The following is an 18,596-nucleotide window of genomic DNA, read 5'->3' as shown; positions in this document are numbered from 1 at the left end:
GTTTATTTGTTTTTTTTGGGATGTTGGGGTGGAGAACAAAACTATATGTGGGGCAAGAAAATGTTTGGCCAGGGTCCAATCAATATTAAAGATGGCCCTGTCAATAGCATGTAAGATATCTAAAGAGTTCTGAATTTTAATCCAAACCCTATTGAAGTCAATGGGAACAGAATCTTTCAATTCAGTTTAGGATATTTTTAAGGTGAATAAGCAGGAGGTTGTCAAATGAAGGGCGTGGCGAGTTGGACACTGCCCTGGGGACATGTACCAATGCAATTTAAAAAATATTCTAATCAGCCAGAAGCAGTTCTTTTAATAATGCTTTTTTTAATAAATGAAATGAAAAATAAAAATGCATAATTCTTTTAAATGTCATTCTTGGGAGATGCCTTGAAGCTGCCTGTGAAGTGGCACATGTGTGATACTCGCAAACCAGCAAAATATACATTTACAAAGAAAATAAAAACTGTCGTCTGGTAAATGACATTTCCCAGCCAGTTTCAGCAAAATAAACTCTTTAGGGCCACAACTATATACAGACCATCTTTACACTTCTCTCCTGCCTCCTGCATAGATCTTGCTTGCAGAAACACACAGGCCCAGATGTAACACTGGGGGATTTGATAAGGAACTGGTGTGTAGAAAACATCCCAGTGTCCAGCTACCTTCCTGTGACTACTGATCCAGCACCACGTCTTCAGGCACTGCCAGTCCACCTGGCTATAGCTGTCCTTTTCTCTAGCCCTCCTGGCTAATCTTTCACAGTCCTCCCTGACTGACTCTACAGCCATCCCAGACTGCCTCCTCAGTTCTCTCAGGCTTTCTCCCAGTCCTCCGTGACTGTCTCACTTACAAGCCATCTGGCTGTCTTCTCCCTGGAGATCTCCTGGACGTGCTCGCTGGCTCCTGCTGTCCTCACACCTGGTCCCGTGCCACTGGACAGGACTCCTCCTTGTGTTGTCAGAGGATCCCTCCTGCACCCGGGCCCCAGGCCCGAGGTCAACCTCCTACACACACCATCTCTGGCCAGATTCCACCCAAACCCAAATAACGGAGTGGGCAACGACATGGCAAATGAGGTTTAATATGGAGAAGTGTAAGGTTTTGCACTTGGGGACTAAAAACATAAAAGCACAATACACGTTAGGGGGGAACCCTTGGGGGAATCAAAAATGGAGAAAGATCTGGGAGTCTTGGTAGAGGATAGACTAGGCAATAGCATGCAATATCAAGAGGCAGCTGCCAAAGCCAGCAGAATATTAGCATGCATAAAGAAAGGGATGTATTCCAGAGATAAGACTATAATCCTTCCACTTTATAAAACTCTGGTCCCACCACATCTGGAGTATTCTGTCCAGTTCTGGTCGCCAGTCCTCAGGAGGGATGTGTTGGAGCTGGAGAGAGTCCAGAGAAGGGCAACTAAACTAATTAGGGGATTGGAGGACCTTAATTATGAAGAGCGTCTGCAATCGTTTGATTTATTCTCCCTGGAGAAGAGACACCTGAGAGGAGACATGATAGCAATTTATAAATATCTCAATGGTGATCTCGGCATAGAAAAACAGCTATTCAGTCGAAGGGATTGCATGAGGACTCGAGGGCATACAATGCGATTAGAGGAGAAGCGTTTTAACCTCAGGCAACGTGGGGGGGTTCTTTACTGTTAGGGCTACAAGATTGTGGAATTCTCTACCACAAGAGGTGGTTTCTGCGGGTAGTATGGTGGCTTTCAAAAGACTCTTAGACGTACATCTCAAGGATCAGAACATTCAGGGGTATGTGAGATGATTACAGCCACACACACCTACACAGGTTGAACTGGATGGACTATTGTCTTTATTCAACCTCACCTACTATGTAACTATGTAACCCCATATAAGGCTGACCCTAAATATATATGAGGTGCCTGCCCCCTTCCAGTCCTTCTGGGGATTGGCTGGGGCCCTCATGAATACTCCAGGCAGCTCCTCCTAACTTCCCTCCCATTCTTCTGGAAACTTCTACAAGGTTCCAGCAAGTAGGGGGAGGTAACAGAGGGGCTGCCTGATGAGTCGTTCCAGCATCCCTGGATCACTCACCCTGACCCAGATTCAAAACACGCAGGCTTGGCTGCCAGCAAAGCAAAACAATTTATCTACACTACAGAAAAAAATCACACCAGCACACTAAGCTAAAGAATGCTACATATGGACATGATCATATCTGGTCAATGACATCGCCTGGGATCCCTGTGATGCTGCTGATAAAATATGGTCATATCTATACAGTATTTGGTCAGTGATATCATTTTAAATACCCTGCTCCTTCTATACATTCTGTTGTTGGCCAGGGAGCCATTATTTATAGTTAGTATCCATTAGGAGCAGACGTATTGATGCATAGTTTTTCTTTTTTTTTTTTTTTCATGGAGTAGCCGTGTGATATTCATCCTTGTGTTTTTTTTTTTTTTTTTTTAATTTTTCATGGTATGTGTTTGCTTTTTTCATGTAGCAGAGTACCCCTTTATCAGTGAGTACAGGGCCCTTTAACTCCATTACCCACAAACCCCTGGGCTCCCATCATCCCCTGGACTTCTGGGCACACCCGGGGAATATACTGTAACTATCTGCTCCTCATATCTCAGTGGGACTGTGCCTGATGAAGCAACTGTGACTGGGCTAGCTAGTTGTGACTAGGGACAGGGCCTCCCTACATTTTAATTCAGTGATTCTCAAAATGTGTGCCGACGCACAAGAGATTTGCAGGTGTGCCGTGGCACATTTCGGGGAGCCGTCAGCAAAGATGGCAGTCTGCAAGTGTTGGAGCGCCGAGTGACTCGCAGCGCCCGTCGGAAAGTGGATCCCGGGAGGAAATGACGCAACACGTTTTTAGAGCATGCGCGATAATCCATAGAGAGACCGCAACGCTCCTTTCTCAAGCTCTCTGAGACCACAACATGGAAAGCACCTTCTATATATATGATGTGCCTGTATACTTGCTACCTCATGTGAGTTGATTCTTTTAATAGATTGATGTGAGATACTACTACAGAGTCTAATGCCTCGTACACACGCATCGATTATCGGCAGACCGATCGTCCGACTTTTGTCCACAGTGGTGTTTTGTTGGTTGGAATGTGCCTAGACTGCACACGAATTTTCTCGGCCAACAAAAATCTACTACAGAAGTGATGTCATGTGCCGGTTTACTTTCCGTGTGTTTTTTCTTCTCTGAGCATGCCCAGTCTTGCTCATCAGATTTTTGTCTGCCAAAATCTGTACTGACTGACGGAAAATCGGCCGTTGTGTTGACGGCCAACAAAAATTTTATAGCCTGCACACCAGATTTTTTCGGCCGAAAAGTCGGTTGTCGGAAGCATCATACTAACAAGCCGAAAATCGGCCGATCGGACGTTGGCTAAAAATTCCTGGCCAATAATCGATGCGTGTGGACGAGGCATTAGACTTAGAGGCGCCTGCCCCTTTTTCTCTATTGTCTACACCATTGATTCGTGGTTTTGTGAGTTTGGATTTTCAGCATTGACTGAAATCAAAAAAGAGACAGAGACTTCTTAAAACCGACGATGAAATGCGCACTTGTTTGTTGACTTTGGAGCCTAGCTTCTATCTGATTTGCTCTCGAAAGTAGGCACATCCTTCATGTAGCACCCTCCTAGGTTGGTGCTAGTGAGAGAGTATAGTTTTTGAGCTCTGACTGCTTACCGGAGGGGCTGCAGGTTAATCTATATTGTTCTCTGCCTACCAGGGAGCAGGATCGATTAGTGAGGTCTGCTCATTGTGCTCAGAATGCAACTCGTTCTGTCTAGAGTGTTTCACGCTGGTCCAATAGGGAGGCCTGTTGGACAGTGGGAGGAAACCTGACGAATGGGTGCAAAGGCTTTTGATGCAGTTCTGATGATTGGCAGAGGGCAGGTCGCCTCGGTGCATTCTGGGATACTGTAATAAAGCCAGGGGCACATGTGCAGAGGGGTCTTTCATTGGGAGAGCAGAGTCCTGGAAGGAGGGGACGGCTGCCTCCTCTGTAGAGGTGCCATGCGGTCGCAGGAGGTTGTCCTGAGGGCCAGAGGAGGTGTTTGAGAGGAGCTGAGCCCAGGGGTCCAGAGAAGCTGACTGACAGGGGAGACACTGGAAACCCTGTGGCTGCAGTATCGTTAGTACAGGGACTCGTGTCAAGGGGCCTGACCTGTTGGGGGCCACCCCTGCTCGTAGGATAGTCACTAGACGGGTGTCAGAGAGAGAGAGAGAGGATACGAGGGAGAGTGTCCTGAAGATAAAAGATTGTTCACCAAGTCGTCTTGAAGATAAGAGTTCCATACCTAAAAAGCAAAGAAGAGAAGATAGGAGTCCTCAAACATTGTGAATAGTTAAAACGGAGTATCCCACTATTCCCTTCTCCTATCCCCATTATACAATAAACAACAAAACAACCAAATACCCCTGGATTGATTATTGAAGTGGGAGCCAAGAAGAATTAAGAAATTGCATTTGCTTATAGCCGTGTGCTGGTAACGAGGGGGACCCGCAGAGTGAATATCTAGCAGTCCTCACGGGGGTAGTGCTACATTCACATTAAATATATATGTAAAAAAAAAATGTTCTTCACCACAAAAATTGTTAAATCTTTTCAGACGTGCCGCGAAAATCTTTAGATCTCTTTGGCGCGCCAAAAGACAAAAACGTTTGAGTTCTAATTGGTGAACAGGACACAGATGAGCATGCAGCACCAACAGAAGTCCCAGTCACATTGGTGGACATTGTTTGAACTGGTTTGCCATTACAGCCATTCAAGTAGGGTGGCATTGCTCACAGCCACCTGAACTGCTTTACCAGAGGCTTCTGCAACTGTACCTGTGTGGAGCTTGCTGTAGAGCTCCAGTCATCAACTAGCTATACTCTGCAGCCAGTTCTGACAAAAGATAGAGAGACTGTGTTCCCCCCCAGGACACCACATGTAATTACCTTAAAGTGTATGTTACCCCAACATTTCATATTCCTGATACTGCTGTACCATGTACTTGTATGAAAAAGTCTCCTGTTGTGTTCCTTTCTTTGTGTGAAATCCATGGTGTTCCTGCCAGTCCCACTGCTTTCCTATTAAAAACTGACCACACTAAGCAGGAGAGCACACCATGGTCAGTTCTCTAGCTATGCTGGGAACTCAGTGTTCTCTCTTTCAATGATCAAACTGACACGCTCCCTCTGCACAGCCATTCACTGGGAAGATTAGTGTGCTGCTGTTTCTCCTCCCTGATCTGCTTATGCAGCTGGGGCCTGTGATCACTTATAAAAAGGGGGGGGGGGGTGTATTTATGTTTTTGTATATGTATACATAAACGTTTTGTCTTGAATTTCTATTTTAAGCTGGATGGGTTGTTTTACAAGGTGTTGGTTTACTTAAACTTAAATTATCAGTATATGTTAAAATAAAAAAGGGGGTGGTTTTGAATTCCCCCTATTCAAATTATAATTATGTATTCTCTCGTCTGTTCCTATAGTTAGCTAGCCTATCAAAGCTCTGATAATATAAATGGTGATGATATAATAACAATATTGTCTATACAGATAAACACAATGCTCAAGGAAGCAAAGGGCATGTTCATATACAAAGTAGGACACTAACCTAAAATCTAAGGATAGTAATATAGAGCTTATAAACAAAAGAGCAGGGATGTTACGTTACGCAAGTCTTTCTTCGGGGTTCTGTATGTTGGCTGGGCTCCAGGGCAAAGAGAGAGAGAGAGAGGGGGGCCTTCATCGTTGGCCCTCACATTTGTTTGCCAGTGACTTTTTTTCATGTGCCATTTGGTGAGTTATGCTGTATTGCCACATTGATAGTAATATAGAGCATTAAAACAAAAAAGCAGGGATGATACGTTACGCAAGTCTTTCTTCGGGGTTCTGTATGTTGGCTGGGCTCCAGGGCAAAGAGAGAGAGGGGGGCCTTCATCGTTGGCCCTCACATTTGTTTGCCAGGGACTTTTTTTCATGTGCCATTTGGTGAGTTATGCTGTATTGCCACATTGATAGTATTATAGAGCATTAAACCAAAAAAGCAGGAATGATACGTTACGCAAGTCCTTCCTCAGGTTCTGTATGTTGGCTGGGCTCCAGGACAAAAAGAGAGAGAGAGAGGGGCCTTCATTGTTGGTGCTCACATTTGTTTGCCAGGGACTTTTGCCATGTATCGTTGGTGAGTTATGCTATATGGCCACATTGATAGTAATATAGAGCATTAAAACAAAAAAGCAGGGATGATACACTACGCAAGCCTTTCTTTGGGGTACTGTATGTTGGCTGGCCTCCAGGGCAAAGAGAGAGATGGGGCCTTCATCGTTGGCCCTCACATTTGTTTGCCAGTGACTTTTTCCATGTGCCATTTGGTGAGTTATGCTGTATGGCCACATTGATAGTAATATAGAGCATATAAACAAAAGAGCAGGGATAAACCATTACGCAAGTCCTTCCTCTGGGTTCTGTATGTTGGCTGGGCTCCAGTGCAAAGAGAGAGAGAGGGGCCTTCATTGTTGGCCCTCACATTTGTTTGCCAGTGACTTTTGCCATGTACTGTTGGTGAGTTATGCTGTATGGCCACATTGATAGTAATATAGAGCATATAAACAAAAGACCAGGGATGATACATTACGCAAGTCTTTTTTCGGGGTTCTGTATGTTGGCTGGGCTTCAGGTCAAAGAGAGAGAAGGGGGCCTTCATCAATGGCCCTCACATTTGTTTGCCAGTGACTTTTTCCATGTGCCATCCTCTGGGTTCTGTATGTTGGCTGGGCTCCAGGGCAAAGAGCGAGAGAGCAGCCTTCATCGTTGGCCCTCACATTTGTTTGCCAGTGACTTTTTTCAAGTGCCATTTGGTGAGTTATTCTGTATTACCACATTGATAGTAATATAGAGCATATAAACAAAAGAGCAGGAATGATAGATTACACGAGTCCTTCCTCTGGGTTATGTATGTTGGCTGGGCCTCATGACAACGAGAGAGAGGGGGGCCTTCATCCTTGACACTAACATTTTTGCCAGTGACTTTTTCCATGTGCCATTGGGTGAGTTATACTGTATTGCCACCTGCTGGCAAAAATGTAAGAAATGTTGCTGCCATTTCTGTTACCCTGTTTAAACACATTTTTTTTTTATAACCCTCAGTTTAATATTGTTTTTATCTCCTTATACCCTTCTGTCCTGTATAAAGTCAGGAAAGGATCGCTTGACACATATGAACGGGATCAGCCACGTCAGACAATGGTGATGGAAATGGTGCAACGGCAACTTCTGTTGGTAATACGCAACAGGAGGACAGACAGCCAACCACAACTGTTCCATAACTCCTTTGTTTCTGGTGGTATTACCACAGCAGCTGTCCAAGGACGCAGGTTATAGATTGGGTTCCTGGGTGACTCGACCAAAAAACTGAAGACTCTGAGCAGATCAAATGGGATTCCCCACTAATAAAAGGCAAAGCTGGCTATCAATGTCCTGGAAGGGGAGGCAAGGAAGTTGATCCTATAACTCCTGGGAAGGACCAAGACTCCCTACACAGAAAAGCCATCCTGAAGTGTATAGAAAGCATTTTGGCAGGACCTGATGTCATTTTTTTTTTATTTGTGGTACCCCTTAAAATCTGTATACAAGATGTGAGTCTGGTATGTTTTTGTTTTTTTGTTTTTTTTAGATGTAGAAAAAAATTGCTGCTGAATACCAAAAACAACTGTGAATTCCCCCCACAATCAATCCCAGGTATAGATTTTAAGTGGTTCCCCATGTAAAAAAATATTAATAATGTTCAAGTACAGTGCCACATAAAGAGAAACCCTGAAAGTTAAAGGAAATAAACAGAGTCCACAAAAGTCCGTCTGAGGCTGATTATTCAGGTGTAGAAAGATATGCTCGTATATTCCAACACCAATGGTGCAAATACATTCCTGACGATCACCACGTGCGAAAAAATAAGGTTGTCTCCTTACCAGAAATTTAGACCCCCTGTTAAGGAAGGTCCACCAAGCATGAGGTGTAAACGATCATCAAGGAAGGGCCCGCACCGAATCTTCCTCCAATTCTCCACGGAATATTCAAACAGGACCGTAGACTCTGTCAACTTCATATACCCCAAGTAATAGACATTGGTGTTCCTCCAAAGATACAAATGGGAGCTCACATAGTGAAGTACAAATTTATTGATAAAACAATGGTAAAAGCACTCACATGTTAACTGCTTGATACAGGCATGTAGTAATAAACGTGTCTGCATGGGGGCTGGCGTGTCTGACGCGTTTCGTCCTGCTATAGGTGTTGTCAAAGGCAAAGCCCCCCATGTGCAGCACGCTCTTAAATAATGTCCCCTTAGCTTGAGGTGCAATCACGCACCTCCGCTTCCGGTGCGCGATGGCGCACTTCCACTTCCGGTGCGTGATGACGCACTTCCGGTTGCGGCGTGCGTGATGACGCACTTCCTGTTTCTAGATGGTAGCGTGGTGAAGCACTTCCGCCCACAGTGGAGTTTATATTAAAAAAGACATGTGGTCCTCCCAAAATCCATAACAGGCCCTTATCTGAGCATGCATTGAAGATAACCTGGAAAGGGGTGGGGGAGTGAGTGTGCAGCTGCCTTGACCCATTCCAAGCCACATGCCCTCAATATGTTGATGAGGACAAGGGCCTCCTACCCAAATCCCAAGGAGTTGAATGTGGGGGCTTGTGAGTGAGGGGCTTACCCGAATCAGGAATCCACCTTTAAAATAAGTGGGCCCCCAGGTACTGTTCCCCCCTATGTGAGTAAAAGGTAGGTACATAGTACCCATAGGTACTCATTCATAACAAAAAAGTGTAAATAATCACACACACTTTTGATCACTTCTTTTATTTATCTGATCATGTAATCCATCATCAATCACATCCTCCGGTACTGTAGAAAAAAATACAACCGCACATGAATATCCACTTGCCGACCAGTCACGTACGTGGTACGTCACCAGTCTTCAAGTGGTTGTACCAGGATGATGCCTGCAGTTGCAGGTTGAAGGACAGACAGTATCTTAAATTCTGTACCTTGGTCCTGTTGCAGCAAATAAATTGAAACCCAGAAAGAATTTCTTGGGCTTAGGCTTCGGAATCAAACCTTTTTTATTCGCCAGCGAAAAAGGCTTAGCCCGGCTCATGCCCACTTGCTAAGTGCCTGAAAAAGCGTGTACATCACATGTATGAAACAGCAGTTACGTCACAGATACATATTTCCCTAACTAGCTTGGCAGTAATACAATACATAACCTCCCCTCCCGATGTCTCCTGCACATCTGTGTGTGGCAATTACATCCCTGGCCTCGGCCTTCACGCTTATCTGTATTCTCGTTATCTGTATTCTCGCTAGTTCTTGGGAGGCTGGAGAGGAAAATATGAGGGAGAAGGCGGGGGCCTCAAATGCGCAGCTTTACTGTCATGATCTCTGTAGTACCACACAGAATCCACCATTTTGTCTTAACAGGCTATTTATACGCCATTTTAGACGCTTATGTGTTAGTTTTCCGCCACACATAGTATTTTGCTTTTAGGCCAAAAAGTTAAATTTTGGTCTCATCTGAGCAGAGCACCTTCTTCCACATGTTTTCTGTGTCCCCCACATGGCTTCTCCCAAACTGCAAACAGGACTTTTATGGCTTTCTTTCACCAATGGCTTTCTTCTTGCCACTCTTCCATAAAGGCCAGATTTGTGGAGCGTATGACTAATAGTTGTCCTGTGGACAGATTCTCCCACCTGAGCTGTAGATCTCTGCAGCTCCTCTAGAGTTACCATGATCCTCTTAGCTGCTTCTCTAAAGAAATGCTCTCCTTGCCCGGCCAGTTGTGTCATTCTCTTTCCATTTTCCGATAATGGATTGAACAGCGCTCCGTGAGATGTTCAAAGCTTGGGATATTTCGTTTATAACCTAACCCTGCTTTAATCTTCTCCACAACTTTATCCCTGACCTGTCTGGCGTGTTCCTTGGCTTTCATCATGCTGCTTGTTCACTAAGATTCTCTAACAAACCTCCGAGGGCTCCACAGAACAGCTGTATTTATACTGAGATTAAATTACACACAGGTGGACTCTATTTACTAATTAGGTGATTTTTAACGGCTATTGGTTCCACTAAATGTTAGTTAGGGGTATCAGAGTGAAGGGGGGGGGGGGGGTGGTGAATACAAATGCATGCCACAATTTTCACATACCGTTTTTTATTTGTAAAATATTTTGAAAACCATTTATTATTTTCCTTCCACTTCCCAATTATGTGCCACTTTTTGTCGGTCTATCACATAAAATCCCAATAAAATACATTCATGTTTTTGGTTGTAACATGACAAAATGTGGAAAAATTTCAAGGGGTGTGAATACTTTTTCAAGGCACTGTATATTGATAGACTATTGCTCACAAACTATTTTATGTAATTTATGAATGTATATTTAGTGAATGGTATGTTAGATTACGCTACTGATCTCTATTACATGGACTGAGTGTTGCATGTTGGATGTCTCTTCTTTGCTCAGATATGAGGGCTGTACTTCCTAAGAAATTGGAAAACCAAGGAATGTTTTACAGGAGCGTTCAAACCCCTAACGTTCAATGGGAGCTTTCAAACCCCTAACGTTCCATGGGAGCATTCAAACCCCTAATGTTCCATGTGAGCATTCAAACCCCTAACGTTCCATGGGAGCGTTCAAACCCCTAACGTTCCATGGCAGCAATCAAACCCCTAAAGTTCCATGGGAGGGCTCAAACCCCTAACGTTCCGCGGGAGCAATCAAACCCCTAACGTTCCATTGGAGCTATCAAACCCCTAATGTTCCATGGGAGCGTTCAAACCCTAACATTCCATGGGAGCAATCAAACCCCTAATGTTCCATGGGAGCAATCAAGCCCCTAACGTTCCATGGGAGCATTCAAACCCCTAACGTTCCGCGGGAGCAATCAAACCCCTAATGTTCCATGGGAGCTATCAAACCCCTAACGTTCCATGGGAGCTATCAAACCCTAACGTTCCATGGGAGCAATCAAACCTCTAACGTTCCATGGGAGCATTCAAACCCTAACATTCCATGGGAGCATTCAAACCCCTAACGTTCCATGGGAGCGTTCAAACCCCTAACGTTCCATGGGAGCGTTCAAACCCCTAATGTTCCATGGGAGCGTTCCAACACCTAACGTTCCATGGAAGCATTCAAACCCCTAACGTCCAATGGGAGCATTCAAACCCCTAACGTTCCATGGGAGCAATCAAACCCCTAACGTTCCATGGGAGCAATCAAGCCCCTAACGTTCCATGGGAGCGTTCAAACCCCTAACGTTCCATGGGAGACATCAAACCCCTAAAGTTCCATGGGAGCATTCAAACCCCTAACGTTCCATGGGAGCATTCAAACTCCTAATGTTCCATGGGAGCAATCAATCCCCACGTTCCATGAGATTATATTACCTGCAATGGCAGAGGAGAAAATGCAAGTAGAGCATAGGATCTGGCCCTAGCCAAATCCGGATGGTCACCCAGCTACCTACATACACTATAAATATTGCATAGAGTAAATTACAACGGTCCCAGAAACAGAACGTTTGGCACATCATAAGCAGCACTGAAAAATATTTACATGAACTCAAGAACACATACAGTATCCCAAAAAATGAAACAATCCCCCCCCCCCCAATAAAAACCTGGAAGAGGCCTGGATCTCAAAAAAAAACATGATATAGCTACCAATTGGGGTACAGTGAGCAACAGGCGAGAAGGAAAGTTCACCCCAAAACAAAAGGCGAGTCCGCAAACATCAACAAAAGGGGGACAACAAACAAAGTAGTCTCTGAAGACCACTGATGCAGGTCCCCCGGCCGAAGCCTTGGGTACAAATTTAAAACTGGCATACCCTATGGTGGGTTTTCCACTGTTCAGGTTCCTAAAAAACTAATTCCAGTGTTTGCTAAAAGCAAGGACTCGTGCTCTCATTTCTAAGAGGAAGATTAGTGCCCTCAAGTTTGTTGCTAAGAGTTATCAGAGTATCCTACAGTCACCCTCTACCTATCAAAGTTCAGGATTTCTTTAAAGCATCAAGAATCATACCCCGGTTAATGAGCCTGAAGAATGACTGGAATAGTGTGTTTAGCTGCATTACAACTACTGGGGAAAGAACCCCGGGGAAAGATACAGTACCCCTTTCGGGGGTGAGCGCTACAGAAGTAACCAGCATCTCCGCAAAATATCACCCCACTATTGGCTGGTATTTTTTCTTATAGTTAGATAATGCTGGAAAAGAGGTCATTGTACTCAGGAGTCTCTGGGAGATCCACCTCAACTGCTGAATACTAGACATGTGCATGGCGAAAAAATTAGTTTCATTTAGATTCGTTAATCTAGCTGTTTTGTTTTGTTAAATTTGGCTGATTCGTTCAATTCATATTTGGGATTTGTATTCAGGACTTCTTTTATGTCTTTTTAGAAATGTCTTTGATTTTACTGAATTTTCCAATTCGAAATGTTTGAATCGATAAATTTTGAATTGGTGGAATCGAAAATTTTTAATTTTTCTTTTTTCGATTTGAATATTAAAGTGAACAAACAAAAATAAAAAATCTTCATCAAATGATTACAATGACGCTTTACCGTCTTCTAGACCGGAAGGATTTACCCACCTTAATGACCTGGCAATTTTTTACTTCGCCTTCCTCTGGATCACCTGTGGGTATAGGATTGTGTATATGGGATTGTATGGTTGGGTTTTCATTACTGTTTTTTTTTGTTTTTTTATTGGTTGAGCCAGATGGTCTTTTTTCAACCTGGCTAACTATGTAACTATGTATTTTAACTAAAAATTATGCGGTCGTGTGATGCTGTACCCTAATTAAACTGATGTAATTTTTTCCCCCACAAATAGAGCTTTCTTTTGGTGGTATTTGATCACCTCTGCGATTTTTATTTTGCACTATAAACAAAAAAAGAGCGACAATTCTGGAAAAAAAAAAACAATATTTTTTACTTTCTTCTACAGGTACGTCGTTTTGCAGGACAGAGCCGACCTGCCTAAAACTACAGCGGCAGGTCGGAAAGTGGTGTAAATCATCTTTGGCGTAACAAAAACAGCATTATTTCGAAATGGTACTTTATTAGCACACACAGTCTTTGATTTCAGAAATATGTTTACAGATCAAATTGTGATCAAAATTAGATTTAAATTTCAATTTGAATTTCGTAAATTCTGACAAATTTTGTTTCGTTATTCGGAGCATTCGGTAAACTTTGTTTATACTGTAATTCAGATATTTGGACATATCTGAATCTCCAAAAAAAAAAAAATATGTTTGAATATTTATTCAGAACGAAACAAACCGCACATGTCTAGTGCCCAGCAGTAGCTCCCATGAGCTTTCTATTTAAGCCATGCCTTTGCACTTCCTGTTTGCCAGATTATTGTGCTCTCTCCAGACAATATCTTGCTCCTTTGCGTACCGGCAGCTATCCTTATCTCCACTTCCACTCGTTACTGACCTTTGGCTTTTTCCTTTACTACGCTTCTGCTTGATCCTAACCTGTAACCACTTGTTACCGACCTTTAGGTTGTTTACGGACTACGCTTCTGCTTGATCTCAACTTACTATATATCCTACTGATGAGCTTATTCATCTCCTGGTGGGGCAATCCTGAGAACCATGACCTGGTACCAGGGCCGGATTAAGAGCATCATGGGCCTGGTGCTGAAGATTTTGGTGGGCCTTTTTATGGAAATAAATAAAATAAAAAAACAAACGATTTTTTGCTAAGGAAGTGAGAGTGGGTACCTGTCAAATCTAGGTACCCACTTCCTCAAAAAAAGGACATGCCAAATGTGGCATATCAGGGGGTCAGGAGGCCTTAAAGCAGAAGTTCTACTTTTGGGTGGAACTCCACTTTAAACAGAATCTTAGTCACTATATACACTGCACACTCATGCCAACGTCATTGTACCCACATAATACTCATTATTATTGTGCCATAAGGGAGAAGATGGGAGAGACAGGGAGGAGGAAGGGAGGGGGGTTGGGGAGATGTAAACCCTGATAAAAGGACATTTTAAATTCTGTGTATCAAACAATAATGCAATATAGAAAATATTACTCCACCCAAACCTGAAGTTCTGTATATCTGTGATATTATGTGCAATACTATTCCTACTAATAGTAAAAGGCCGCCAGTCTCTGGGTTTAAAGTGTAACCAAAGAGAAAGCTTTTATTTTATTTTTTTGGATAGAGTAAGGAGGGGTTAGCCTGGGTTCACACTACTGCAATACGGGAGCCACCGCCATTCCTGTGTGGGTTCCCGCATCGCATCTCCCCGCAGGCAGTTCACATTCCGCTCTGCGAACAGCAGCCGGTGTCAAAACAAAGGTAATGACACCCCCAGATTGGTTTGCAGATGGAATTTGGACAGGAATTGGATCGCATGGGATCCAATTCCAGTGCGGGGAAAAAAAGGTTCCTGCAGCATTTTCATGGGAATGCAATGGGAGTTTAGCCATACAAAATGTATGGCTGAATTTGCATTGCATAGACATCCCATGTGATCTGCATAGCAATGTGGTGCAAATCGCATGCGATGTCTGTGTTTGCAATAGTCTGAAACAAGGCTCATACCCATCAGCTTTTTTTCCAATCTGTGTCCCATTGAGATTTCTCTTCACTTTCTGTTCCATAGCCAAACAGGAAGTAAGAGAAAATCCCTCCAAAGTAAGGGAATCCCTGGTTGTTACCAGAACTTGTGTCACCATTGGATGATTTCCCCTCTATTCCTGCTCTTGGGACACCCAAAATATAGGGTTTTCATTTACTTCCACATGTGATGATAACAGTAAACAGGACAAATAGAGTCAAAAAGAAAGGGTAAATCTCCCTAACAGGGCCATAGGCAGTTATTGAAACCTGACAGAGGATCTAATCCCTCTCTACTCCACTCTACTCTATCAACAAACTAGAAAAAAAATTGCATTTAGTTATACTTTACCAATGTCTTAAAATGTTCTGTGAAGGGCTCCGCTTAAGTGTAGAAATTCACTTTGCACTCCACCTTATTTCAATTCCTTTTTTTTAGGTATTGCATGTGTAGTAAATAAGATGAGAGCACATTGAATACCTAAAGAGAGCGACAGAAATAAGGTGGAGTTCAAAGTGAACCATACTATTATCTGCAGGAATTGGCATTTGGGGGGTAAAACATGCAGTGAAGAGGTATGATATCACCTCCTCACTGCCGGTCACTTTTCAGTTTAGTGACAGTGCCTGCTGCAAGTGTGTACAAGCCTTTGGGTTCACACTAGTGTGCTGCAGTTTGGCCGCAATGTTTGTGTATCCGAAGTTTCCTGCGTTTTACCTGCAGTTTTAGCTGCAATCCTATTGATTTCTATTAGGTTGCAAGTTTTTGCTGCTTTTTCTTTTTTCTTAAAGTGTACCAAAGATGCAGCATGCAGGAATTTTGTTGCGCTTTCAGAAAATACAGAAAAAACATGCAACCTAATAGGAATCAATAAGACTGTGGCTTTAACGCAGGAAAACTGTGGATACATAAGCAATGGGACAAACCATAGCAAACCAGTGTGAACCCACTTAAACGCACAAAGCACTGGGCACTACCATAGGCTGATGACACAATTCTAAACACTTTGGCTGCAGTTTTAACAGCTAAAGCTGGAGAAAAAGTTAAAAAAGAGGGGGAGGGAGAGAAAAAAGGAGGCAGGGGGAAGAGTCCAGTCACTGAGCTCAGATATGGATGGTTCCTGGAGGCTTATCACTCACACATCTTATTCATGTAGTATCTGTCGGCTGCTCTGTGTATAAATTCCCACCCACACGGCTCCTTCACTTCACTGTACAGACTGGTGTGTGAGCAGGCACAGAGGGAGAGGGGCGGGAGAAGGCGGAGCCAATCCAACCTCTCTCCTCTTCCATTTGTGCAGGGGGAACTGTGCTCTGTGACACTGTAATATTCACACTGAGCCAACCCAGGTGCAGCCAGCCACCCCTACATTTACCCACCGCTTCTCCTGTCCCATAGACGTTTATGGACAGGAGAAATCAGGCTCATACTGCTGGCTGGATGGGCCTATCTTAAGGGAGGGGGCCTGGTGCTGCAGCTCCAATAGCCCCTATGTTAATCCGGCCCTGCCTGGTACTAGCCCACAGCAAAACCCATCTCCACCATCAGAAGCTCTAGTGACAACCGATTTAATTTATGTCATTTTTATTTTACTTTTTTACTAGTAATGGTGGCGATCAGCGATTTTTAGTGGGACTGCGACATTGCGGGGACAGATCGGACCCCTAACTGACATTTTTTGACACTTTTGGGGGGACCAGTGACATTAATACAGTATTCAGTGCACTGTTATTACTGTAATAATGACACTGGCGGGGAAGGGGTTAACCTAGGGGTGATCAAAGGGTTAAGTGTGAGCCTAGGGGGTGTTTTATAACTGTGTGGGGGAGAAACTTGTGAAATGATCATAGAGACCTGTGATCCTATATAGAAGGATCACAGGCGCTCTGTGATCATTTCAGAGAGAAGAACGGTCTGCTATGTTTACAACAGCTGACCATCCTTCTCTCTTAGCGGGGAGCGATCGTGGGTGCCCGACGGTAATTGCGGCCGCATGTCCTGTGGATTGGCATCCCCGCTGCCTTGTGGGGGCGGGAGAGCGCCACCGTCGATGCGCGCTCGCCCCCCCCCCAGCACCAGGCACGCGACCGACGTACTCCTACGTCGATTCGCGCAGCCGAGCCAGCCTGCCGCAGTATATATGCAGCGGGCAGTCGGCAAGTGGTTAAATAATTTAGGAGTATGTCTATGGGAATGTTTGACCATTGGTCACGTACCTGGTTGAGGCCGATCTGACGGGAGGTTTTTCCTTTACACCTCCTGTCCTGTTTCTCCTGAAGGTGGTGACAGGATATAACAGGGCACGCAGTGGCATGGGTCCCTGGTTGGAGATCCTGGACAGAAGGTACTTTCAGCAGGTGCCAAGCAGGTTTGTAAACAGGCAGGTGCGGGTACAAGCCAACAGGTGCAGAACAGCAGGCAGACTGGTGGACTGGCAGGTGCAGGTACACAGCAGCAGGTGCAGGACAACAGACAGAAACCAAGCTGGTGAGCAGGCGGATGCAGGGTCTGAGGTGGTCAGGCAGGCAGAATTCGGTAATGGCCAAGTAGCAGAGGTACAGAATCGGATCCAGAGAAGAGTCAGGGCTAAGCCAGGGTCGGTATCAAGTGAGCAGAGAAGGCACGGGAACGGTAGGAAAAAGGCAGAGTTGGGTCACAACCTGGGTCAGCAACAAGGTCTCAGGAACAAGCAGAGTCAAATTGGCCGGTTATACACAGGAACAGACACAGGCTCAGGTTACAGGCAGTAGAAGCTGACGAGCACTCAGCAATCTTCTGGTTTTAGGAGCCAGTTTAATTAGGCAAGAGGGCCCCAAATATTCACTCACGCTAATACACATTCGCAGATACGTTAGCGAATCAGGAATGTCTTATGCGCTTGCACACGAGTCAAGGAACCTCTAGTTGTCACTCAAGAATTCTTATTAGCAAGTGCACATCTTCGTGCAGGTCTTTTTTCATGACTATGCATACGACTTCCCTGACACCATTCTTCCGGAAGCGCATTTGGGAGGTCAGGCACTGATGTTGTACGAGAAGGCCTGGCTCGCAGTCTCCACTCGAATTCATCCCAAAGGTGTTCTATCGGGTTGAGGTCAGGACTCTGTGCAGGACAGTCAAGTTCCTCCACCCCAAACTTGCTCATCCATATCTTTTGGACCTTGATTTGTGCACTGGTCCAAATCATTTGGTGAAGGGGGGATTATGGTGTGGGGTTGTTTTTCAGGGATTGGGCTTGGCCCATTAGTTACAGTGATGGGAACTCTTAAGGCTTCAGCATACCAAGTAATTTTGTCAATTTCATGCTCCACACTTTGTGGGAAGAGTTTGGAGATGGCCCCTTCCTGTTCCAACATGACTGCACACCAGTGCACAAAGAAAGGTCCAAAAAGACATGCATGAGCAAGTTTGTGGTAGAGGAACTTGACTGTCCTGCACAGAGTCCTGACCTCAACCCGATAGAACACCTTTGGGATGAATTCGAGTGGAGACTGCGAGCCAGGCCTTCTCGTACAACATCAGTGCCTGACCTCCCAAATGCGCTTCCGGAAGAATGGTGTCAGGGAAGACCTCAACCCGATAGAACACCTTAGGGATGAATTTGATTGCAGACTAGGCCAGGCCTTCTCGTCCAACTTCAGTGCCTGGCCTCACAAATGCGCTTCTGGAAGAATGGTTAAACATTCCCGTAAACACACTCCTAAACCTTGTGTACAGCCTTCCCAGAAGAGTTGAAGCTGTTATATCTACAAAGGGTGGGCCAGCTTAATATTGAACCCTATGGACTAAGCTTGGGGTTCCATTAAAGTTCATGTGCCTGTAAAGGCAGGCGTCCCAATACTTTTGGTAATATAGTGTATAAGATCCATCGTTGGCGTCAGGGATGTACACTGTAACTGTATTCACAATGTGAAATGTTTCTCAGGGCTGCAGTTCCTCTGAGC

At 44.5% G+C, this 18,596-nt stretch overlaps 2 protein-coding genes across 2 annotated transcripts in view; one reads left to right on the top strand and one right to left on the bottom strand.

Annotated features, from left to right (window-relative positions):
* LOC309550292 (uncharacterized protein) overlaps positions 1–18,596 on the top strand; it is a 979,642-nt gene that overhangs the window by 33,293 nt on the left and 927,753 nt on the right.
* The window catches only part of LOC309550683 (uncharacterized protein), a 3,164,715-nt gene that overhangs the window by 2,828,214 nt on the left and 317,905 nt on the right, over positions 1–18,596 (bottom strand). The window lies entirely within an intron of this gene.

This window comes from Pelophylax lessonae (genome assembly GCF_965119305.1).
Source record: "Pelophylax lessonae genome assembly, chromosome: 3".
Lineage (NCBI taxonomy): Eukaryota > Metazoa > Chordata > Amphibia > Anura > Ranidae > Pelophylax > Pelophylax lessonae.
This window is presented reverse-complemented; position numbering and strand designations above follow the sequence as displayed.